At 33.8% G+C, this 25,899-nt stretch overlaps 1 protein-coding gene and 1 long non-coding RNA gene across 4 annotated transcripts in view; both read left to right on the forward strand.

Moving 5' to 3' along the window:
- The window catches only part of LOC130049348 (uncharacterized), an 81,396-nt gene that overhangs the window by 42,306 nt on the left and 13,191 nt on the right, over positions 1-25,899 (forward strand). The gene's annotated exons all lie outside the window — the stretch shown is intronic.
- Positions 1,163-11,778, forward strand: LOC130049349 (uncharacterized). 3 transcript variants are annotated; one of them, XR_008797859.1, is made up of 4 exons: positions 1,163-2,261; positions 5,145-5,340; positions 9,079-9,186; positions 9,708-11,778. It is a non-coding gene; the product is annotated as an uncharacterized LOC130049349 (long non-coding RNA). The 3 variants fall into 3 exon arrangements; XR_008797860.1 differs by having other exon boundaries at positions 5,161-5,340; XR_008797861.1 differs by lacking the exon at positions 1,163-2,261 and adding an exon at positions 2,561-2,946.

Genomic DNA, 25,899 nt, shown 5'->3' on the forward strand with positions numbered 1-25,899 from the left:
ATACTCTGATTTATACAAGTGGTAAGAGGTAAATTTATGATGTGTTTATAAAAGAGTCTAGCGCAGGTAATTCATTTAAGATCTTTTATGGAAATCGTAAGATGGGTTTGTTCTCTATCCGAATATTGCTCGGGTAAATGTGTGATGGCTTTGCTTGAATACAGATTACCCTCAAATGTGTAGATCTAGGTAAGTGTGTCGGTAAGTTGAACTCTTCATGAAATACGTGTATTTTGTACGCAAGTAATACTACCATTTTCCCCAAGCACATTTCGGTACACAAGGATACGGTGAGTTCATTTATCAAACAAAAAGTTAAAAATAATTGTTAAATTTGCTGCGCTATTTTAAAGCGATTTATGTGAAACGCTTCAAACAATTATAAATGACCGTCAGGTGATCAACGAAGTCATGTGATATCATAATAGATATGCTAATATATAGCCCAGAGAACCTTCTATATAAATTATCTGTATTTAAGCATATAAATTACAAGTGAAAACCAAAAACCGACCTCGCAATCCAATGTATGTTTTGAACGCATTTCAAACTCCGGGAAGCTGTATTCATTTCACAATATTTTAGAATTAAACTAATAAACGATATGAATGTGCACACATATGTGTCATAGCAATATGAGATTTTGTAAGTATTATAATAAATGAATTTGGTCCCCGTTAATTGGAGATACGGGAAAATAGTACACGTAATGTAGGTTTTTGAAGCCAAACTTGAGATCGGAGTCTATCCCCCCTTTTCTTCTTTAATTCATATACCTATTACTATATATATAGTCCTTCCTCTCACTTATTGTTACGCATGCTTAAAATAGAACATGTCATTTTGACTTGTGTCTAAAATTTGTAGACCTTATCAGGACCTTAGAAAGCAATTTCAATGGGGTAGGGGGGTCTTTTTCCTGGGGGAAGGGGGGCACTACCAAACAAAAGGACAAGATAGGATCAGACCCCTCTTTGCTCTTTGTTTGTGGTGTTCCTAAGAATGATGCAATAATTCATCATTAGAAACCTGTTGCCATCCCTGTTATGAAATGAATATTGATTTTAAGTTATGGGATATCATATACAAAGGTCACATAAGGTCACAAAATATTATGCCAATATCCGATTTTTGTTGTTGATTTTTTAAAAAAAAATTTCTTCATTTTTTATGCCGCAAATTTTCATTAATTTTCAGCACATTTTGTTTCAGAAAACACAGAGCTCTAAAATAAGAAAATCCAAAAGGGATTTACTTAATAAAACATCAATGTACTTCATTGTTACTCAATTGATAACGCACTTGTTTTCTATTGCTTAAGACTAAAATAATTGTAATAAATGTTTTCAGGTTGTTTATACTAGGGATGCTAGTGCTGCAGCAATGCATTCAATGATTTAAAAAGTGATCAAATCACTGATATAAATTATAAATAATATAGCTACAACCATTTGTTTTGCTTTTTTTCTTTTATTCTACACAATTCCTAAGATTAATAAATGAATAATATCTCATTGTGGTCTAACTAGCCTAAAGCTGTGTGTTAATATTAATTGTCTGCCATTTCATAACATTGTATTCTTTGATTATTAACAAAACGCTAATATTTTAACAAACTCTCTCAAACCGGAAAAAATCCCAAGTTCTGACATATAGAATTCTTTTTCTCATAATTATTCTTGGGACCACACGCTCAGGATGATTATGATAAGCTGCATGATGCATATTAGATGGTAACATACATTTATTAATGTTAGATCATACTTATATTATTATATTAAAAATGCTCTAGATTAACTAAATAATGGTCTAGATTAACTATTTTCAAACTAATGTTAAAAGAATACTTCATAAGTCCTAAAAATTTAAATTTTCTCTGGATTTCTTTTTGTTTGGTGATATCTAACATAGGTCCAAGTTCCTGTGTAAACCACTGTAAACAGCTGATTGAGGTTATAAGGCATATTATGGGTGTTGAAAATGCGCATCGAGCGTTTGATTTCTTGTCATTCTGCAGTGCTGTAATCTTGTTTATACTCTCTTACATCCGTGCAATTTCTTGTCAATCGCCATAGATGTGTTAGACCATGATAATTTTTTTTATATATTCTCATCCCCGCCCGCCTCGATTTCCCCCCTATTATTGTAAAATTTCTGATTTTCTTCGTCTTGATTCTGGTCGGGATCGGTATTCACCTCCCCATTCAACTTTCATTTTAATACCCGCGTATTCTCCTTGACAGCTGACAGGCTAGGTGAAGGTATGGGTAATTTCTTGTGAAAGAATTAGATTGGTGAAGTTATGTAGTAAGAGATGTTTACATTTAAATGAACTTTTATTCGGGCATAATAGATAAATCTGCACCCATTAATGAGGTCAGCAAAAATCTGTACAATGGAGGAAATAAATATTATAAAATAATCATTTAAGACAAAGCAGTATAAATCTTATATCATGTGAATGAAGGCATATTTTAAAATTCACAGATTAGGTCATGTCTATGTTAGTGTCCATTTTCAGCAATAAGATGCAATTAATGCTGTGCCCATAATATGCCATGTTGTATGTATAAATATATTATGAATAACAAATATAAGAATATTTTTCAATGAAAACAATTAATCAGGCATATATGAAATGCCTTGTCCTGGTACAATAAGATAAGATTTATTGAGACCAAATTTAGGCCCTTGAGGGCATACAAGAAGATAGATGGAACATTCTATCGTTAAAATGATATTGTCCTACGGACCCAGTTTAACAAAAGAATTCGTTTCCATGTATTGACAATGTACCAAGATAAACACGGGCGTTACTCGAACTCAGTGAATTCACTATGAACAATCCCGAGAGTTCTTAATGTCAGCATGGTGTGTAAATTCGAAGGGAGAAAAACGTTGAGAAAATGAGCTGAATTTTCGTCTTTATCTGGATTACTTTTTAGGGTAAAATTAATTATTCAGCTATCCCATATTTACACAGTGTTTTAGTTTGTGTTTTTATACTGTTAGATATTCGAATCCATTTCATGTGACTTTATCAATTACATTGTTTACATTAAAACCCTTGTGATGTCACAATTGTTGATATGAAAAGAATATAAATATAATATGAGTTTTATTCACTGTAAAAAGCATGAACATATAATAATAGCAAGCGTAGCAAGGCACAACGTGCCGCTTGCAAAGCGAGCTCAATATAGACAATCGTGTAAGAACAGGAAATTCAAACTGAAATCTATACATTAATTGTCAAGCAAATTTTTGTGTGAAACCTTCCCAGAATTCCTTTGCTACTGTACCAGCAAAGTAATTTACATTTCATAAAATACAATGTAATTGTTTAACTTAATCAAGTTCAAGTAAACACAATTTAAGTCAAATTTAACTAAATTTTGGGGTAGTGTCTTATGTGTGTTTGTAATCACATTATATGATAATTGCTTGCCTTCATGAATGCAATTAAAAAAAACAACATGTACAGGAAAACAAATATGGGAATTAGGGACACAAACTCTTTAATTAAATTGTGCAATATAAATAATAACCAGCTAAAAATTGTTACCAAAAACCTTCTCCGTTAAATGTTAATTCATAGATGTATTTGAGATTCATTGTCATTGGGATTTTGAAAATTGTTTAGGTATTAAATTTTGATATGTCAGACGCTCAGTCATATGATATCTGGTTATATTTAGACTAAGTGATCAAATTCTGTATTAGTGGCAAACAGCAGATAATCAGTAAATTAACAAAATACTCTTTTGACTTTTTCTCAAAAGCAAGATACCCGTTGATTTGAAAATCAGGGGGTAAATACTCTTTGTGGTAAAAAATTATCTGGAGCTCTGATTTATGTTGTGACCATGTAATCTCTGCGAATCTTGCTCATTAGGGAAAGCAGGATTTAATTTGATGCTGTTATAATCGATCATTGTTTGTGAATAGTATCCTCAAAGACAAATATTTATGGTCCAAATATTATGTTTAAAGTAATTTTTTTCTGACGTGGACCTTATAAAGCTGCTCAATATACATTTTTTGTTGCCATGACAATAACCAATTTAAATTTTATTCAGGATATAAAAACTGCTATTTTTTGAGTTTTGAAATAACATTTTTCTACCAATTAGGATAATCTTATAGATAATACTCTTTTAAAAAATTCTACCAGCTTTTTACCCCATACATTTGCCTCGTGTAGTTTTTATACCACTAGTATTCCCTTTTGTACAAAGATCCCAAAAATGTAAAACATCACAAAAATAAGCCCATCTATCTGGTCAAAAAACCACACGGGCGATTTTTTTTAAAAAAGTCAATTTTTAAAAGATAAATTCCTACTGAACATACTGATATGCAACATGATTTTGTTCGCCACATATCAAAATGTCGTAAACCTTGCCTTAAGCAGGTCAAAAACTTGAACTTTTACATCCTAATTTATGTCTATTTGATATCAACTTCACAAGTTTCATGTCCAATAAACTAATCCTATCGGTCTTCTACTGAGGTGAAATTCATAAGGTAGTCAAGCAATATTATGTATACAAGTAGGGTTTCCTCATAGAATTAAAGTTCTTTTAGTGAAAAAAAATTGCATACAAGTTATATGTAGGTAGCTGGTGTTTGGAATGCGACACCTTGAACATCAGCTTTTGAACCATACGTACAATACAAAAGCTAATGATCCTTAGAATTATTGAAATTTATCTTTAAAAAAACAACAACAAGAAAAGTCTTATTTTTATTGTACAGTATTAAAAAAGATTTCCAAAATGTTATATGAAATCTTCATGATTACATAGGAATGTCAGACTATGTCTAAAACTGTTGATCTCGTCACAAGTTTGCTACTTTCGGTTACTCAGGGCAAAGACAGGTTTGAAAACCATATTTTTATTTGTAGTATTTGTGCAAAATAATCTGCAAGATTTTTTTCAAGTTACATCCTGTTTTCAAATCATTTCAAATACAAATGTATTTATAATTTACATGTAGTTCATACACCATGTACAAGTGAATTGTAGCTCCAGAAATCTTGCCTTTATGATATTATTTAGCAGCATCAACATTTTCCAGTGACAAAATCATAGTCATGCAAGCTAGGCTGAATTTTATGGTGCAATTTTTTTTTCATTAAGGGTTGATGCTTCACAGGAAGACGGTTCGTTTGGACGCCTGTTAAACGATGATCATCTTCATCCAAATTGTAAGCCAAAAGTCATTGAGATAGATGAGAAGCCAGTTATTTGCTTTTACTCTCTAAAACCAATACCTCCAGATACAGAACTGTTGTATGATTATGGGCCTGGTAACATGTATCCTTGGAGAAGAAAGGTAATAAAGCCATATTTGCTTGCTTGTTTTTTTTTTGTGTGTGTGTGTGTGTGTATGTGTGATTTGAGGTGGATGAATATACACATGTAAATATTCAATCTCATCGTCGGAAACCCACGGTTGATTACACTTCGTTCCTCTCTCCATCACCCGTGGGTCCATTCATTCCTACTCGCTCGTTCTAATGAATAAATATTTTAAAATATCGTCCAATCAAAGTAATCGTTATAGTAATGGAACTTTTCTGTTTTTAAAGGTAGCACTAACTTAACTTTGCTACCACAGCAATTCTATACCGAAATTGGGGTGAAAGCGTCTTTTTGATTGGACAAATCGCTTAAGGTTTTCTATGAGCGCCCAATCAAATTGCCTCATTAATTATTCATGAGAACGAGCGAGTAGGAATGAATGGACCCACGGGTGATGGAGAGAGGAACGAATCGTAATCAACTGTGGGTTTCCGACAATGATTCAATCTAATTTCAGCTCATTTGCAATGCTATATTTCATGTTAGCTGAATCAAAAATAAGATATTGATTGCATGACTCTTTTATCTGTAGACGTCCAAAAGAAGTACAAAAAATACAAATCCATGGAAAGGTCTTATTTTTGTGCATTATGTTCTTGTTTTGTTGAAACTTATCACCAGAATTTTTTTATTGAACTTAACACTCAGAGAAAAGCAAATTTATAATTTATCTATCTTCAATATGCTAACTTAAGACTATGGTTACAACCCGAGTACAACAGTTTTGAAGCAATTTACTGAATTTCATCTTAGGGTTCATCTTTTTCTAACTTATATGAAACTTGAATGAATACATAAGCTCAGAAGTTGTGAAATGGTCAATGTACAGTGTTTATACATACAGCAAATTTGCTGGACCTATAACGAAAAGTGTATATATTTGTTTATGGTTACCCAAACAAACCCTAATTTAATAGCTTTCTTTAGAATATATTTTATGCTGGTATGAAATTTTCACTGTTTCACTACTGCTGCAAATCACTTCTTTAGAGCTTTATTTTTATGTAATGACTTGAGACTGTCTTCTTACATGTATTTTTAATGTTAAGGATTATTTTCAACAATATATAGATTTCTATAAAAAATTTGTCTTGCTAATAAATACTATATTACTTTCTTGCAAAAATAAGGTGTCAAAAAAAATTGGTGCTCTACAGTGTGTCAGAACTGTTGGTTAGATGGACAATCTATTGTTTACTACCTTGTGTTAAACAAAAAGTGGGTTTCACATAGTTTTTCTACTTTAGACTAAAATGGATTGGGAATTTCCCGTACTAAGAAAGGAGAAAATGTATGTCAGGACCAGGTATCGAACTGAGACTCCTGCATCACTAGTGCAGGTGCTCTACCAACTGACCTATCCAGGCAAATATACATGGTCCAAACCATTACATTCCAAAGTGATGTAATTGGTTCATTCTTGTCATCCAATGAAATACCTCATTTCTTGCTACGTTAGGCTATGACTTTAGTATATGTAAACAAACTTGCTGAAATGGCAAATTTTGCTAACTCAAATGGGAAAAATACATGTAAATTAAGTTTTTAATTACTCTATCATGGACTAATATAGTGTTTAGAATGCTTGAATTAATCTTTATAAATTATGTAATAGAATGCAGATTGCAAATAATTATTCTATTTTATATCAAATGGTGGATCGGTCGAACTACACAAAAGTACCCTGAAATTAGTGTTCAGTGTAGAGAGGGTCATTAAACATGTTAAAGCAAAGTGATTTTCATTCCGTTTCGTTGTAAACCATGTTGACAACTTAACAATATAAATTACGTTTATGAGAGCAAAATGGTCAGTCCTTGGTATTTTGCTATAGGGATGTTTTACTGTACATGTATTTATTCACCCTGTGGAAGTTTAATATGTATACTTTCTATACGTACAGTGTTTTAATGTAGAATTATGACCACAGCATTTCTTTTATCTTGGCAGTACTAACTGTTAAAATTAATATTATACCCCACCCCCCCCCCCACCCCGCAACAAGTTGTGGGGGGTATACTGGAATCGGGTTGTCCGTCTGTCTGTAGACGCAATGGTTTCCGGGCTCTAAAGCATTATCCTTTCCACCTACCGTCACCATATCATATATATGGACTACCCATGGGATGAAGATGTTCCCTATCGATTTTGGGGTCAAAGGTCAAGCGCACTGGACATCGAAGTAGCAATATGGTTTCCGGGCTCTAAAGCGTTATCCTTTCCACCTACAGTCACCATATCATATATATTGACTACCCATGGGATGAAGATGTTCCCTATTGATTTTGGGGTCAAAGGTCAAGCGCACTGGACATCGAAGTAGCAATATGGTTTCCGGGCTCTAAAGCGTTATCCTTTCCACCTACAGTCACCATATCATATATATGGACTACCCATGGGATGAAGATGTTCCCTATTGATTTTGGGGTCAAAGGTCAAGCGCACTGGACATCGAAGTAGCAATATGGTTTCCGGGCTCTAAAGCGTTATCCTTTCCACCTACAGTCACCATATCATACATATGGACTACCCATGGGATGAAGATGTTCCCTATCAATTTTGGGGTCAAAAGGTCAAAGGTCACGTGCACTAGACATCGAAGTAGCAATATGGTTTGGTTTGTCATGCCATTTGTTTTTTACACTCAGAAAAGAGGAAGTTTATACCTATTACCAACACCCTTTGGGAGATTGGGGTAAGCGGGGGGTATTCTTAGTGAGCATTGCTCCAGTACCTCTTGTTTTTCATTACTAATGCCATAAAATCAGGGATCCAAGGCCTATGATAATTGTGCAAACTTAAAACAAAAAGGTGGAGGCTCATACCTCACATTACAAAGGTTTTGACCTATGAATATGTGTGCCTATCATAAACTGGCACTTTCTATTCTGGTTTCTAGGGCTGTGCGGTGCACCAAAAATTTCGGTGCACCGCGATTCATACCATTCGATTCGATGCACCGATTACAAATTCCGGATTTCGGTTCGGTTCGGTTTAGATTTTACTTACACCAAAACAACAAATATGGCGTCCGAGTGATGTTGAAAACATGTGGATTTTTATGCAACAGAGATTTAAATCACTACTGTGTTGAAAGTTAGCATTTTCACCACTCATATACCAACAGAATATGGTCCGTAAGATCATTGCAGTTTATCTTTACATGACATAAAGCATTTTTGTCAGTGGTGGAATGAAATCAACATCGTAGGTAATGAAACAGATTTGACAGTTAATATGAGAGAAGTAAATCAATAAAGGAGAGATTTTCAAAGACTCTCAATTGATAGAATTATTGAATTTTTGCATATCAATGAAAGCAATATCATATACATTTTAGATTCACTATAGATTTGTTTAATAATCCAAAACTTATGTAGCACATTGATATAACAAATTTTGATAGACTGTCAGTGTTTTCTTTTTTCTATCAAAGTTATAAAATGTCGTTATGAATAGATATGATGTTTACAAATGACGACATATAGTTATATAACTTGAATAAAATCAAATCAAATATGCTACTCATTAAAATTGTTAATTTTTGTGGTGTCATTAGATAAATTGGACCTAACATGAACCGAATCGAAAATAACCGAACCGTGCTGTTCTGAATCGAAATCGAACCGAATCGAGCTAACCCTGAATCGTCCCAGCCCTACTGGTTTCAATATTTGTGTTTTTAAAATTAAGTTGCAATTTTTTCCAGAGGAAGTAAAGGATATTGATGCCAGTTCTTGTGTGGATGATGAGGATCAGAGTGAGGAGGAAATAGATGACAGTCAAGACAACCAGAATTTCCAAACTGTGACTCCAGGTACTGTATACACACTGCATGAAACAATTTTGAGCATCAAGTTTCTTTACTTGGTATTGTAAGCAAAAGCCCAACATGGACTACATACATGGAAATGTGTAGTTCTCAAGACTTGAAATGGAGTTTGTGAATGGCAATCAGGATGATTATACTCAAGAATAGAGCAAGGTTTAGTTCAGGACACAAGTTATTTGCATTGAGTGAACTTTGCCAGTATGAAAGACATTGTACTTCACACAAAAGTCTTCTGAATGGAGATGGGGGAGCTGAGATTAAATTCCTAGTAGAACAAAGTATATAATTTTGTGCATAGTTAACCACTCAAGTACACAGATCATTCAATTAATGAAAGATAAATATGTAAACAATCACTCTACTAAATCGCATTCATATGATAAAAATCACTTCACTCTTTTCAAAATATTTAACCAGTCATGATGTACCACTTTCTGAGCAATTTGCAATATCTATACACATACCATACTACCAACCAAAATTATAGTCTGAAAACTTGATTTTAGGGAAGAGGGAGGCAGTATCTGATAGCGGATGCTCCAGAGAAATAGATGAGTCTTCATCCAAGCGACAGAAGTTACAGAAAAAGTCATGGACTTCATCTGAAATGAACTCCATTCACAAACATTTTTCACACTTTATTACCATGTTGAAGGTACCTGGGGAAAATGATGTAACAAATGTTTTGAAAAAAGATAAAAACCTTTCAAAAAGAACTTGGAGAAATGGAAGAGACCAAGTCTACAATCTAATTAAAAAACAGAGAAAATGTTGATTTTGATACTACTTTGATTGTTCACTAGAATTGATGGTATCTGTATGAAAAATGATATTTTTGTTTACAGTTCTTACAATTTACATACATTGTACATAAAAGAATTTGTTGAATCATTATCAAAATAGATTTTGACAAATTTCAGCTTTTTAGCTCATATGAGCCAAAGGCTCAAGTGAGCCTTTCTGCTCAAAATTTGTCTGTTGTCTGTCATTGTTGTGACCGGAAGGTCGGATGTTCGAATCCCTGCTGCGACTTGACCTGAGTCAATAAGAAATAGGTAGCAACTGTTCCATGGCCAAGCGCTCAACACATTGAAATAATAGTTTCAGGTCTTTCAGATGAGACCTTAAAAACTGAGGTTCCGTGTCATGGCAGGTGTTGGCATGATAAAGATCCCTCACTGCTCGATGGCCCTAAGTTCCGAGTAAAGGTCTAAATTTGAAGCCCTTCGCTGGTATATGGTGAGGTCTCTATATGACTGAAAATCTCAAACGGGATGTAAAACAACATACAATCAATCTATCAATCAGTCATTGTCAACTTTTTACAATATCATCTTCTTCTCCAGAACCACTGGGCCAGTTTCAACCATACTTGGCACAAATTAGGAATTCAAGTTTGTGCAAATGAAGGGCCACACCGTCTTTCAAGGGAAAATAATTAAGAAAAAGTAAAATTGGGTGTTGTCATTCAAAAATCTTCTTCTCAAGAACCTTTGGGTCAGTAAAGATGAAACTTAAATGAAAGCTTTCTGACAAAGTGTAAATTCAATTTATTCAAATCATGACCCCGGGGTATTGGTGGAGCCATTATGGGCAATCAAAGTTTTACATAGGAATACATAGGAAAAATCTTTAAAATCTTCTTCTTAAGAACAGCAGAGTCAAAATCAGTCACATTTATATGGAAGCATCGTCAGGTAGTGTAGATTCAAGTTTGTTCAAATCATGACCCCTGGGAGTAGGGTGGGGCCATTATGAACAATCAATACCTAGGAATACATAGGAAAAATCCTTAAAATCTATTTCTCAAGAACAGCATAGCCATGATAATTCATTTTATATGGAGGTATCCTCAGGTAGTGTAGAATCAAGTTTGGTCTAATTGTGGCCCTGAGGTAGGGTGGGACAACTATGGGCGGTCAAATTTTTTACACAGGAATACATAGCAAAATTCTTTAAAACTATTTTCCCCATGAATAAAAAAGTAATGATTAGTCACATATATATAGAAGCATCCTATGGTAAGCATAGATTCAAGTTTGCTCTAGTCATGAATCCCCCCCCACTACCTCCTGGGCTACAATGAGTAATCAAATAAAAGTTTTTCATAGGAATATGTGGGGGAAAAATCTTCTGATTAAAAACAAGAATGGTCATAATTACTCAGGTGAGCATTGTGGCCCATGGGCACATTGTTTAATCAAAATGCAGAGAATATGTTAATTTGCATATTACATGTACATGTAATATTGATCAGTTGGTCATGTGATATAATTTTATATCTGAAATGAAATGATGACAATTGTATGAATGATGATGAGTTTAAAGTCAGATTCTTTAACACATGTATTTTCAAGAAAAAATTTGTCTGGAGGTATTTTGGAAATTTCCTTTTTATAGTATTGTAATAAATGTTTGTTTTCATGCTATGTTGAAGGTCGAGTATCTACGAACACAACTGAATTGAATGAACATCAGAAGTATTAGATAATGTATTTACAACTGAAACTGTAATAGAATTTTATCAATTGAATTTGTGAAATTAATTTGATAATAAATTTTGATTTTTTACCTAAATTTAAACATTTTGTTGCTTAGTAGATCAGACAACATTTAAATCATAAGATTTAAACATGATACCCATAGGCCATTTTACTTAAACTGTTTGTATTGACTGAATGGTTCAGTACTTTTTTGTCAGTCAATAACTTAATACCTCAGTATGTGAGCAGGTCTGGGAGAATGGTGTCTGGTGTGAATAAGGGACATGCAGTCAATTTGTAGCTCATGGATCTAAAAGAGGAATAAATATGATATACGCTCTGTATTTGAGTCATAGTTAGCACTGTCCCAGGGTGAAGTTTTTGCAGCAGCTCTATCACTATGTAAATACATACTTTGCATAGAAGGAACTCGCATGATTGAACAGTGCTTCACAAGCCTTGCATGACTGTGTAGCAAACATTGAAGGTGTTGTAGGAAGTTTTACAATGATTTGATTTTACATGAAAAAATTCCAAAGTATCACATACTTTTCTTAAAGTAAAACAGGTGCAATTAAGTTTGATTAAGTCTCCAATTTTAATTAATAACCATATCCTTGTACGATATCCTCATTTTACTGTACTTTTATCAAGTGCATGTACTGTAATATGTCCTAAATTGAATATAAGTTTATTATTTTCAAGTACCCAAATTTTTCAGTGTAAATAAGGTCCGCGGTTTCTGTTTAAACCATATTATTTAATGTAAGTCCCCAAACTTGTACCCTGTGTAAAAGGTCCTCAGTTTCTAAATATACCCTTATCTTGTGTAAGTCCTCAATTTCTATTTATACCCTTATCTTGTACAAGTTCTCAAAATTTTACCGTGTGTATAAGGTCCTCAGTTTCTCTACCCTTGTGTAGGTCCCCAAACTTTTACTTTGTGTATGAAGTCCTCAGTTTCTGTAGGCACCTTTACCATGTTTAAGTCCCCAAACTTTTACCATGTGTATAAGGTCCTCAGTTTCTACATATACCCTTATCTTGTGTAAGTCCTCAATTTCTATTTTTATCTTTATCTTATGTAAGTCCCCAAACTTTTACCGTGTGTATAAGTTCCTTAGTTTCTATACCCTTATTTTGTGTAAGTCCCCAAACTTTTATTTGTGTATAAAGTCCTCAGTTTCTTTAGGTACCCTTACCATATGTAAGTCCCCAAACTTTTACCGTGCGTATAAGGTCCCCCGTTTCTATCCCCCTTCTCTTGTGTAAGTCCCTAAACTTTTACCTTGTGTATAAAGTCCTCAGTTTCTGTAGGTACCCTTATCATGTGTAAGTCCCCAAACTTTTACCTTGTGTATAAAGTCCTCAGTTTCTGTAGGTACCCTTGCCATGTGTAAGTCCCCAAACTTTTACCTTGTGTTAAAGGTCCTCAGTTTTCTATATATACCCTTGTCTTGTGTAAGTCTTCAAACTTTCATTGGTTATATATCGTCTTCAGTTTCTATATCTTTATCTTGTGTAATTCCCCTTAAACTTTAACCGCGTGTACAAGGTCCAAGTTTCTGAACCTCTTATTTTGTGTAAGTGTACAATGTGTATAAGGTCCTCAGGTTAATGTACGTTTTTCTTATTCAAGTACACAACATTAATTACGATACCGGGTGCTACAAACATGGCCGTAGAAACCCAAGGGGCCGTGCCCCAATAATCTTGCCGATATATAGTATACTAGAGAAAAACTTAGCTCCTTGATGCTTGTGCCCCCACAACAATAGTGTCAGATTACCTTTTTTTCTTTTCTTTTTTCTCGTCAAGAAATTTTTGCTTGGTAGTTTCTGAAAATATTTGGTTGCTCCCCCCCCCCCCCCCCCCAAAAAAAACCCACCTGCTTCCTACGGGGCTGTCAAATATGTTTTGATAATATATGAAGGTTTTGTTTAATATTCACATGAAATATTTGACTTGAATGCTTATTTATTTTTCAACGATCATGCGAATGCCCTATGATATATATACACACTATTAAGCTACCTGCCTTGTAATACTATTTTAACATTTTTGACCCTTCAAAAATTATGGTACTCATAATGGCTGAGTGAAATCAAGGGAATTTTTTAGCTCACCTCAACGAAGTGGGGAAAAAAACTTTTAAACAGTTTATTTCCAAGTAACTCTCTGCCCTAGATGCATGGATGATACCTCTCGGGTTTAACTGTACCAGTCAAGTGTCAAAATATTTTCTAAATGTATGAGCAGATTAAAGTTCCGGGATTTTGTCTTATTCCCAATACATGTATATAATTGTATAGGCCCTACCTGAATCAAACTCAGTTGCATGGATGATGTTTCATGGGATAAAAATACCAGACCATGCTTCTGATTCTGTACGATACCCATAATTTTGTGATAGTGAAATTGTTAAATTTTTGAAGCAGGTCTTATGCCGAAAAAATAGAGCCATACTTAACTATTTTGCATGGATAAGTCTGATTGGGAAAAAACCCCGTAACAATATCACAATCTTATAATTATTTAAAGGGAATACGTCAGAAAACAGTGTGTGTATGAATTATTACTATTATAGTATCGCACAATTTGGTACATAATAGAAATTTGGTTTTACTTTTATGTAACCCTTTTTTTAACTGACGACATTTCTAGGAATGCACAGAGTATTCATTTAAAATAAAAATCAGGGTTCATTATTCTTCAAACATTCAGTTTTAACTGTCAACTGTCATTTTTTGTGTCAAAATAAAATCATCGCTGATTCTCAGGAGCTTCCCCAGGAACTTTGACATATAACAGTGCCACTTCTACCCCCCTCCCCCCTCCCACCGTTCGAACGCAAATTCCTGCTGGATCCACATTTATAGTCAAATTTTCTGTATACAATCTGACCATTGGCTTGTTAATTTTTCATCATAGTACAGTTTAAACATATATTTGTAGCATAAATTTACGATTTCGTTTTGTGGACATAAAAAAGCTTTGCCTTGAATGAAATCAATCTACAATACTCATAGAGAAGAAAAAGACCTATTTCGCCATGCACAGACCATGTACCTGTGTACGATGAAGTACAACTAAAAGTGTAGCTGCACTGTATCCATAGTTATGAATAAGCAAAATGACCAACTTTTTTTTTGTTTTTTGTTTGGCTGCTTCTTTTTTTTTTTTTACTCTCAATCTGTTTTCGAATCTCAACGTCAAAACCAAATGGAAGCTTCTCGGAGTTTTAAACAAATTCGGCTTTGGCTACCATATACGCATCCAAGTCATGATCAGGATTCTCGCCATTTTTGTTTTTGATGATAAATTCATCGGACCCCTAGCAAAATCTTTTGTCATACCTATAAAAATTATTTCTCAAATAAATCTGAACTAAAATAGTTTAACATTTCTGATGAAATCGTAATTGTTGAACAGCTCATTGAGCTATTGTACCTCAGTCGATGAGATATTGGAGATCTATGACTTTTTTTTCAACACACTGTAGGCGGGATAAGTTATTATCTAATCAACGATCGCAAACATGTAAACCATCACAAGATATGATAAAATAAAAAAGTAAAAAGGTATGACAACAAATTGTTTGACTATATTCTCGGACAAAACGTGTTTTGTCCTTCAAACCAAACTGTTTGCCTTAACAACCCCAAGCAAACAGTTTGGTTCATGGGTCCGACAAACCACATGTTGCCCTAGAACCCAGTCAATAAAATTAATGACATGTATGATTCATAGGTCCATGCTACCCCAAAATTGTAATTCATGAATAGGTCCCCATTTCTCTCTGTGTATGAACGACTGAGGTTAGGTCCTCAATTCCGTTTGCTTATGAGGAATTGGGTCCCCTAATTTTACACAGAAGTCCTCAGATTGGCACTTCCGGGTCCCCATTTTCTAAATTCATGGAAATATCAGTTCAGCTCAAAGACTCACTTTGTTTCCTTAAATCAGGATACCTACAGAGAAAAATGAGTTGAACAATGCCAAATATGTCATGAAATCTCTCAGTCCCCATTTTAAGATGTTATGACAGAGTCCCCAGATCGGAGTCGATACACGTATGTGTGTGTGTGTGTGTGTGTGTGTGTGTGTGGAGGTAAACAACGCAATCAAATTTGGATCTAATCCTATATCTAATAAGTCCTTTTAGTACATCGACATTACATATTCGCGTGTGGATAAAAAGAACAGTAACGATTCATCTTAGTCAAAATTAATGAGAGAGAGAGAGAGAGAGAGAGAGAGAGAGAGAGAGAGAGCCATGCCGGAGTTAAGCAGACATACGTCTGTTTCTTATGTTAGAAACTGACTGTAGAAGTTTCATAAATTTCTCTTTCATCTAATATCGTTTTTCCTCGCTCACAATGTATTTATCATCGTATAATTGTCAATATCCAACGGATAAATATTTGGGTCGGTGTTGGGTGTTTCTCAGTAGTGCACTTTGATTTCAGCATGGGCGATATAAGCAGTGGTGTGGATATGTAGTCCTTTTATGAAAAGTAATCAAGTAAATGTATCATAGATACAATTTGGAGCTACGGGGGTGTCACAAATGGAAAAATCCGCGCCATACATGCTGAAAATTAATTTTGACACACCTATGTCTTGGACGCGAGCAAAAATCAAACTGAAATTCATTTTCCCAGAGGGTCTGTTATTTGAGTGTTGATTTAAAAGAGAGAGAGAGAGAGAGAGAGAGAGAGAGAGAGAGAGAGAGAGAGAGATGCATTTGGAGAAACTTTTACAGAATGTGAATATTTTATGCATTTCCTTCCCTACGCTGATGGAAAAATCCGGGTATCATGTTCAGCTGTAGTGAGCAGAGATACCGCAAAGAGAGGAAAGTATCAGCTTGTGTTCATTTTGTCATAGTGAACTTATCAACAGTTGACATAACTGGGAATTAATGCAAGATATTAAACAAATTCTGTGTATAGAGGAAATGTGGGAAACTATTAAAATAGATCCAAAGGCAAGATTGAGATATACCGAGGGACCTTAATGTTGAATATTCAGTGTTTAGGAGAGTTTGAAATATTTCAAAGAATTTCTTGTAATATGGAAACATATTTGTTGCAAGAAATGTGAGATTCAAAGCAAAACCTCGAAACATACTTGGAGAATAATAATTGATATTTATTAGAGTTTGTGATAAATCTAAGATAGATTGATTATTTGACAAATTAAAACATATGTAAGACATTTTTGTTTGATGTGACTAAAATCATTACATGATAAGATATTACAGATTAATCTTTAAAACAAATGTAATAGGCACATTTTGATGCGAACTCTTTTGAAATGAACATTTTCAAATTCTAATTTTTTTTCATTTTAAATCTTTAGAATGCTTAACTAGGATATTTCTAATGGTCAGCGAAAAAAATTGAATGTCAGTTGTCGAGGTGAAAGGGGGATAAAGCGCTCACAGTCTTTTTGCTGTGTAAACAAGGCTCGTATGATGCTTTTATTTGCATATAGGCTAAACATGCAATGCAAGTAAAAACTTCGTTTAAAACCGACTTTATTTTTCAATTTACAAGTTAATTCTGAACACAATGAAATAGTTTTTAATGTTTGGTACATCTCATTTTGTTTAAACCTGCTATTTTTTTTATCAAGCGATTTATATGTAAACAAAAACATGGCACTGGACTTGTTTACATAAGAAGGAAATTGGAGTACTGTACTTCACTTGTAACCCAACAACTGAAACTCAAATGTCGGTTGACCATGACAAAAGCTTTTGAAAGCAATCAAACGTGAAATATGGCAGGTGAAGATAACGAATATGACGCAATCCCACAAGCAATACAAAATATTTTTTTTAATTTTGCTGCTCAAATCGTAAGCAGAAGAACGTTTTTTGATAGGTTTTTCAGTATATGGTTTTGAATTATGTTGGTATACATTTGTATTCCTGTCTATAGCGTACTTTGATCGATGATATTTGTGTTTTATAGGAACATTTTGTGGAAATTGCATGTTTACTTGCTCATTGCATACCTAGTCATTAGTAAACAGTTGTTTGTATTACGTTTTCCCAGCCAATTAACTTAGCATATTTTGATCTATCAAGTCATGTGTTTGAACTTGCATTATTGCGTCAGTTGTTTGATCAGGGCAATAAATGACATATTCACTTAAAATGTTGTGCTAGTTCATTATATACTTTAATGATTATCCGTAACAAAAACTGAGCTACGAAATGTAAACTTTTGTTCATATGTGCACTTTTTATTTCATAATTGCAGAATATGAATGTTGCTATATTCATTTCAATTCATTTTGTTTAGTTGAATATATTGTGTGTCTTCTCAATTTACATTATATCGGGAAAATGTCTTAAATAATTATGTTCACCTTACATGTCATCCATTAATTAGTCACTTTTATAATTCCATGCATTTTGGAGTTCATATACTTTTTTTTAATTCGGTAAACATATTTCATTCTTTCAAATTAAAAGAAAGTTTAACTTTGTTTTGCTTGAAAATTAATGTTATAATAAGTTTCCCTTCGTATAAGGATGTAAAATAAATATGCGATAATCTTATGACAATCATAAGACCATTTTAAGTCCAACTTAGTAAGGAAAATCCTAAGATATCGTTGGTATCAACCGGTTATCCTAAGCTAATACTAAGATTGCCTTAAGATTTGTCTTAAGATATACATTAGAATCAACGTTAGGATAGTTTTGAAAACCAGTCCCAATGGTTTTAAAATCTCAACTGAGCACATATCTAACCTAATAATAGTTGCCACTTGACTATGTATGCGGTTCCCACAAATTGGGCTAGCACGATACTTAAACAAGAAATACCATACAAATAAAATAAATCTCACCACGGTATAAGGTATTTAAACTTGGAGGTCGTAATAACAGGGATGCTATGTTGGATGTTTTACCGGTAAGACAAAATTAAGCTTACATTGCAGTGTCATTGTATTTATATAAGTATATACCCCATTGTTTTAATGCATATTGTTATAGGCGTATGCAGTACTGTTTTAATGAATATTGTTATAATGTATACAGCATTGATTGAATGAATATGTTATAGGTTCATTACAGTGTTGCATGTATAAATGTAGTTTTCATACACATTGTTTAAATGATAAATATCTGTAACGAGGGTTAATTACACTTGTGATCATAATTTCAAAATTCAGAAATGGGAATGCAGATATTAGAACATGTATGTGAGTGGGGGTATCTTTGTGGTACAAAGTAGCTTTGTTCTTCCATCATTGTAATGTGAAAGTATTTGTATATACAGATATTACCTATTCAAGGATTTATGAAATCCATGATATTGGTAAGATAAGTTATGTGCCAAAGTTAAAGTTGATAACTAGAGTATCATAAAAAAGTCCTGCATGATTTTGATAGACACACTGGGTAGGACTAATAAATACAGATCACCCCTTTTATCGGTCTGGCATTTCATTAATTATGCACCGTGTTTATGATAATAATGAGAATGAAATTTATATAGCGCCTTGTATAACAAAAAATACTGTAAGACATTTAACAAGGGTAAGAAGAGGAAAACAACTGTAAAACATAAAATGAAATTAAATCACAGTATGATATAACATCACATGTGTAAATTCACCTTCGCTCCACATACCGGTAGTTTAATATCTAGGCTATACAATCTCAAGTTAATTTGGAATTAAACTTTCGTGACAAGAAAATGCCCTATGTAAAATAATATATGGGGATTTTGCAAAGATGTATAATAGCGAGCAAAGCTCTGAATTCAAAGGTGTTTGATTGATGATAATTGTCAGGGGAATAAGTAAAGAATATTTCATGAAATATATTTACTGTTGAATCTCGTGAGGTGAATTTATGAAAAGACAGGAACGTTACAAACGTATTGTTGGAAACAAATGAACATTGAGAAGAGAAACATGGCATTTCGAAATAGTAACTTTGCCTCCACTTTAGACATATGTTTTTGAATTATTTATGTAAACTGCAGGTTGAAGTTTCAGTATTACATATAAATTTCTTATTTTTACTAGAAATGCGTGATTTGTTTATTTTTGAAGAGTTGATTGCATAAAATTCATTAAGGTGAAGAAGTGTCGAAAGTCCAATTAAAATATTTGCTTTAAATGATATTTTCGGATGGAAAACAATCCCAAGGAAAACATTTCGCAACCCCCCCCCCCCAAAAAAAAAAAACAACCCCAAATAAAACCGGACGGTGGTGGTGGTGTCACTGCCCTCTCCCTTTTTTTAGACTGCATCTAGAGCTATATTCTTTGCAATGATCCATTCCCTTTTTCATTATTCTTAAACGAACGATGGGTTTTAATTAACGTAAATGAGGTTTTTTCCTGCGTCATCTTTTCCCCCGCGAATTAGAACCTAAAACAGTATACTAAATTTACGCAAAAATAATGTTCATTATTTAAAAATCATGGTACAAATATAATTTACGATTTTTAAAAGGAAGAAACAGGAAGAAAAAAACGAACAAGTCAGAATTTGTACATGTAACGCTTAATTTCTAAATCAATGAAAACTTTCAGAATTCAGCCAATGAAATGAAATATTTACACGATTTCTGAGTTATTGTCTCAATTTATCATCAAATCCCAATATGGATGATATAAATGCTTCTCTGAATCTATTTCTGACTATTTCGGATTTTGTTCGCACGTAATCGTAAATCTTTTTCAGCCACTTCACTCAAAGGGGCTTCATCCCGGTGAAAGATAATTCGATCTTCACCTCGTGAAGACCCACTCAGCCGGTCATATGCAAGGTGAAGATAACGAACAGTGATAAATCTCATAACTCCTACAAGCAATACAAAATAGATAGTTGGACACACCAGAGGTGGGATCAGGTGCCTAGGAGGAGTAAGCATCCCTTGTCGACCGGTCACACCCGCCGTGAGCCCCATATCCTGATCAGGTAAACGGAGTCATCCGTAGTCAAAATCAGTGTGCCAAGAACGGCTTAACAATCGGTATGAAACATGTCAGACAGCATTTGACCCAATGCGAGGTTGTATTGACGAACTAGATCGTTATAACGACCATAGAATTTGCAAAATGTTGACTTCAATCGAGACTGTTGAAATCCCTGTACCATCAACTTGTTTGTCAGTAGCTTACCTCGATTTAAAAACTGACTATACACATATCCGTTGAATTCAATTTTTAAAAAGAATTTCGTACTTTCGTTTAAACACAAATAAATATGTACGATTTGACAAAATAATAATGTAGATAAGTTGATTTATTGAAAGCTTTAAAGTGACCTCTTCCGATATACAGGTAGACGGGAAGGAATGTAGCTGTAATGCAAAATATTTATCGATAAGTATGTTTAGAGTTTAAAACAGTCATAAATCATAAATAATGTACCGCTACATGTACCAATAGCTGAGGGAGAATCATATATTGATTGATGCAAGGAAAGTGACCAATTTAATTAGCTTGTCAATTATTAAAAAAGCAATGGGTTTACGTTCCTGCCATCTTGTGCTTGTCAGGAAAACAAAGCACACTGAATACTGACCTTTCACCGTAATCTTACCTGTATGCTATATAACTCTATTATAAAAACAAAATGTTGTATAGAAATTGCGTTGATCTAAGAACAAGGTACGGTTTTAGCCAAAATCTGCCCTGTCAAGAAAATTCACCAAAATAGTAAATCTGGTATTTGAAAATGTGCCATTTATGAAAATGACCATTGTTATTCTTTATCTTCTATAGCAGCTGTAATATATTCAACGGGAAACTCTATATTAAACTGACGACGTCACCAACTTTGACGTTAATTTTGACGTAATATACGAGAGTTCACCCTCAAGCGATGTCTTGAGTAGGAAAATAAAAATTGTATCATAAATAGAAGTATTAATTTTTAATTTAATGCGAAATCATTGGTTTTTGTACTGATTTGAATGAGTATTAAATGGAATTGAAACCACATCAGATATGCCACGCATGGGCAAGAACTGCAGGTATTCGCGGAAAGTTTTTCTGGTGCGGAAATATAATAGTCCGAACATTAAACTAAAGAAACATTTATATTCCCGTAACAGCGATTTCTTATTTCTGTCTCCAACTTTCTTTATTGTGGTCGATTTTAAGAAAAACTATTTATACATTGTTAGAGTCTTGCGTGCATTCGGGAAAAATGACGACATTAAAGGTGGCTCCAATTCAGATCATTGAATATTATGCGAAGTTTGCATTATCACCAATCATGTCCAATGTCAGGAATCGGAACACAATGGAATTCATTCGTATTTGTTTTTAATTGGTATACGTAATATTCCATGAACCTTGATGATAATACATCATAAATTTATATTCTCAATATTATATGCGTGGTATTTGGAGCAAAATGTCACTTCATAGGTATACTTAGGGGGAAAAAACGCAGTGTTTCTGAGAAACTAGAAACACAACTTCAAAGTGGATATAATTATGAAACGGTTACGGAGACCAGTGGTAGAGCATTCGCTCCGTAACCGGGAGGTATAGTGAGTTCAAACCCGGTCATGTCATGGCCACGTCGAATCTGAGACGTAGAGATAGGCCTACATGTGCTCTTCGACAAAAGTGAGAATCACGTTCGTTTCAGATAGGCACATGATGCCGACTCGAGTGTGTCCAGGGGTCCGTGTTTGTTCTACTCTTCATTTTGTATTCTTTATAGAAATTATGCAAATTGATCACTATTCGATATCTTCAGCTTTTCATGACCTTAAAAAAGGAGGTCCTGTGTCACAACAGACGTTGGCACGTTAAACAATTCAATGATATAGCCTCGAGTGTGAAGCATAGGTATTATATGTGGTACTTCACATACAGCTGATGCCCTCTCAATTTGGGTGTAACGTTCTCGAAAGGGCGTAAAATAAACAAACAAAACATGTAAAACTTTTGAAGTCAAAATACTTCATTTATCATATTATTTCATAAATTACAATAGCCCGTCCCCCCTCTCTCTCTCATAAATGTACTATGCCTAAAAAAGACCGTCTCTCATACACATAGTCACACACACTCTCACTCACCACTATCAGGCTCAGATTTCTCCACACACAAAAAACCGTTAATGTGTTCGGGATCGTGCGACTGAGCAATACGAAGCTTGTACGCCCCAACACTTGGTTGACGCAATTCAGTGTCATTGTATCCACTTTTGCCCAACGAAACCCTCTTGAAAGTTGTTGTAAAATTCAAAAATCATTCGATAGTTTATGCAAGGGAAATGAAACTTAAGACTTGCTACCACCCCCCCCCCCCCCACCTCCAATGAAAAAATAAAACCATTCAAATATAAACTGTATTTTCTCATTATGCAAGTATATACATATATACATCATGTCCCATGGGGATATGGGTTGAAATGGGTCCTTAGTACCCCTTGCTTGTCGTAAGAGGCGACTAAGATTCTGTGAAAAACTGTGGAAACTAAAGACTGTGTGTCTTAGCTTTCGAGTACCATTTTGTGATGTTTTATAAAAAAAAATATAAAAAAGGGAATTGTATGTTTTAATGTATTTTACCTGAGACATTATATGCTGTGTGTGCGTGTGTGTATTTCATTATTATTTTAATACGCCCTGAAACTGATGTTTATTCTTATATAGCATATTTATGGTATCTTGTGTTTTCATGTTTTATATGTACAATGAGGATAGGTACAGCTTTTAATGTTTTATTTATTTTCTATGTATTATGTGTATAACATTCTCTTGTAAGGTATATATTCATTGTAAAGCACCTTTGAGCGTACATAGTGTATGGAAAGGGTGCTATATAAATATGGTATTATTATTATTATAAATGTGGCATGATAAAGACCCCCCCCCCCCTTTCAAAGGCCGTTAGCGCCGAACATAGGCCTATATTTTGCAGCCCTTCACCGGCAGTGGTGACGTCTCCATATCCGTGAAATATTCTCGAGAGGGACGTAAAACAATAGACAATCAAACAATTTACTACATCTTTTACCACAATTTTGACGGAATGCTCAATACTGCGAGTCTCGATATCATATTTGTATATATCTATATGTTGTGTATTTGCTTTGTGTAAAAAAAAAACTCCCCCGACTGCATTTTACAATAGGAAAGATAGATAAAATGTAATTGTAAGTGATACATTGGATACATGTATTCAGCCCATTCCAATGATACCAAAATCCCTATTTTTTGTGTTTGTCAATAAGTTTTCGAGAAGTCACCCCACCCCTTCTTTTGGAAAAGAATCTATGTGTAGACTTATAATATAATTTAATCATTGTAAATTAAAATACATATAGTAATACGAGTAACATATATAGCAAATTATCTTTCAGGTACCTTAAGGTTAGGTTTGCAGCAACAGGGAAATAAATCTTGATATACATCAGTGCACTTTGCACTTTATGACGTCATAATGAAAAAATGTGTCACGTCATACTTGTATCGAGGGAAAATGTCATATTTACTTGCTCTCTTCTAACACTGTCAAGCGGCGTATTGAGTAAATCTCTATGACAAAATAATAATAATGTTTCACAAATGATCATTTATCAATTATTTTCTTTGCGCTACAGTTAATTTCCATTAAAATTATGTTGTGACCTTGAAATCGCATCTAATGGGCATCGCTCGGGCATTTGGAATACATGGAGAAAGTTGTTTATAGACAACGGCATGACACTGGTAAAATATGATGATCAGTACCGGTTGCTGATATTTTATGTGAAACCATGATATAATCACATTAAATATCTGCGAATCTTGCTAGGGAAACTCCAAAAGTAGGATTTATTTTGATGCTGTTAAAATCGATCATTGTTTGCGAATAGTATCCTCAAAGACAAGATTCGACATCAACTAAGCTCGGAATTTTATGACATTCACAAGCATCTAAAAAAATAAACCTGATGTTTTACCTCTCTAAATACTTGCGCTGATAGAGCGATTTATCGCATGAACTATGAAATATAGAAAACGCGACTGATATGATCACGTAAGAATAAAAGTGGGGTCTTCTCTAGTATATCTTAAAATAGTCTTAATTTTGTCTGAGGGGCATCTGCATAACGGGATGAATCTTGTCGACATAAAAAAGATTCATTAATGTCATTTTTACTAACTTTACGTTAACACCCCCCTCTAGATCCACCATTGACCGCGCTTTATATTGTCGCAAAGGTTACAGTTGTACATGTATGTTCAACTATGTAAACACACATCAAGCAATGGAACAAGAAGAGGGAATTTATTACAAAGATGTATTATATAAGACAGGTTCAAGCTAATAAAATACGGAATTTATGACGAAGGGGGATCGTGGAACACCCGTCGGGAAATTAAATATATTGTATTGTATTTAATCTAGAAAACAAACAAACAAAAATCCAACATCTTTAAAATTTCTAATAAATGTAATACTACAATGCTTGACAAATAAATATAAATATCATTTATCATTTTTTAGCTGGAATTGTATTTTGTTCATGAAAATGCTCAATGCACCCTTCAAAAGTTATACAATTATAAAACAAAGTGACAAATTGCATAAATAAGATAATTCTTTTAATCTGTTCCATAGAAACAAAGCCCGGTTGGTAGTAATCTTATATGCTTTCTTAAATGGTTATGGTCCAAATATTATGTTTAAAGTGAAATTTTTCTTACGTAGATCTTGTGAAACTGCTCAATATGCATTTTTTGTTGCGATGGCAACAAATTGAAATTTTATTCAAGATATAAAAAGTGCTTGTGTTTTAGAATAAAGATTTTCTACCAATTAGTATAATCTTATAGAAGATACTCTTTTAAAACATTCTACCAGTTTTTTACCCCATAAGTTAGCCTCGTCTAGTTTTTATACCACTAGTATTCCCTTTTGTACAAGGATCCCGAAAATGTAAAACATCATAAAAGTAAGCTCATTGGGTCAAAAAACGACACGGGCAATTTTTTTAAAAAGTCAATTTTTAAAAGATAAATTCCTCCTGAACATACTGATATGCAACATGACTTTGTTTCCTACATGTCAAAATTTCGCAAACCTTACCTTAAAAATAATTTTATAATGAGTAATTTTTAATTTCTTCTAGGACTAATGCGAGTAGAAAGTGCCTTTCAGGAAATGTATCGATACATGTATATTAATTCCTATCTTAGCTACACAAACTGTTTTTGTTTTGTGT

The sequence above is a fragment of the Ostrea edulis genome, chromosome 8 (genome assembly GCF_947568905.1).
Source record: "Ostrea edulis chromosome 8, xbOstEdul1.1, whole genome shotgun sequence".
NCBI lineage: Eukaryota > Metazoa > Mollusca > Bivalvia > Ostreida > Ostreidae > Ostrea > Ostrea edulis.